Source organism: Tasmannia lanceolata, unplaced genomic scaffold, assembly GCF_043159265.1.
Source record: "Tasmannia lanceolata isolate RefF3 unplaced genomic scaffold, GAP_Taslan_0.1 ptg000080l, whole genome shotgun sequence".
Taxonomy (NCBI): Eukaryota; Viridiplantae; Streptophyta; class Magnoliopsida; order Canellales; family Winteraceae; genus Tasmannia; species Tasmannia lanceolata.
In genome coordinates this window covers 170,989-172,500 of record NW_027518757.1, presented here as the reverse complement: position 1 = coordinate 172,500, position 1,512 = coordinate 170,989, and positions in this window count along the sequence as shown.

Here is a 1,512-nt window from a genome sequence, read left to right as displayed (position 1 = left end):
AGACCAAGGGCGCAATGACTTGGCACCGCGGATGCCGGGACTCCGGCACTTCCCGTGGCACTGATGGTTGGTTCCAAAGACAAAAGGCCGTGCAAGGCCACCGCACCGCGGATGATTTTGCTCGTGCTGGCGCCGTTGTGTGGCCAAAGAACATGCGCGAATGCTCGTGTCGGAAGGGTTGGTGTCCTGGCCCCGCGGGTGTCACGAATGCTCGGTTGCGAAGACCATGGGACCAGAGCCATGGCACGTCGGATGATGGCTCCAGCTGGCGCCCCGGCACTTTCTGTGGCATTGATGCTCGGTTTCAAAGACAAACGTGCGCAGTGCCAGGGGACCGCGGATGACTGCTCGTGCTGGCCCCGTTGGGCGGCATTGATGGTCGGTTGCAAAGAAAATGCGCGATTGCTCGTGTCGGGGCCCGGCAAGCCAAGGCCAAGCGAGCCATGGCACGTCGGATGATGGCTCCAGCTGGCGCCCCGGCACTTTCTGTGGCATTGATGCTCGGTTTCAAAGACAAACGTGCGCAGGGCCAGGGGACCGCGGATGACTGCTCGTGCTGGCCCCGTTGGGCGGCATTGATGGTCGGTTGCAAAGAAAATGCGCGATTGCTCGTGTCGGGGCCTGGCAAGCCAAGGCCAAGCGAGCCATGGCAACGCGGATGATGGCTCGCTAGTGCTGGCGCCGTGCACAGTGGCCTCGCACACTCGCCCTGCACGCTTCCCTTGCACGCAGCCTTGCACACTAGCCTCGCATGCGAGCCTTGCACCCTAGCCATGCAAACTAGCCTTGCACGGTAGCCATGCACACAAGCCGTGCACATTAGCCATGCGCACAAGCCCCGCACACTAGCCTTGCGCACAACCCTTGCACACAAGCCATGCACTCGAGCAATGCACACAAGCCTTGCACTCAAGCAATGCACACAAGCCCTGGACACTAGCCTTGCACACGGGCCTGGCACACAAGCCTTGGGCACTAGCCTTGCGCACTAGCGTTCCACATGAGCCTTGCACACTAGCCTTGGACACTAGCCTTGCACACAGGCCTTGCACACTAGGCATGCTTGGGCGAGCTGATCCCGCATCAAGTCGACGGGTCTAGGCATTCTTGGGCGCAGATCCCGCATCGTCTCGTCGCGTCTGGGCGCAAACACGTCGCGTCTCGTTGCGTCTTCAGAAGTCGTCGCTAACAGCACCTTTGGTTGCCACTGGTGGTTAGGCTGGTTGGTTGCGCAAACCCTATAGGAGGGTGGCATGCTGGTGGGCGTTTTTGCCCGGATAGGCACTAGAATGTGCAGATTTTGGGCGTTTTTGCCTGGATAGGCTAAGGAATGGGCATGCTTTGGGCGTTTTTGCCCGGATAGGCACCGGAATGCTTGGCCTTGGCTTGTCCTAGCAAGGCATTGCTGGGTTGGGCTCCCTTGGCCTTTTGGGCGCCTTGGACGATGTCTTGCGAAGACCATGGGCACAAGGCCATGGCATATGGTGAGGAAAGGACCACGGTTGCCAAGGT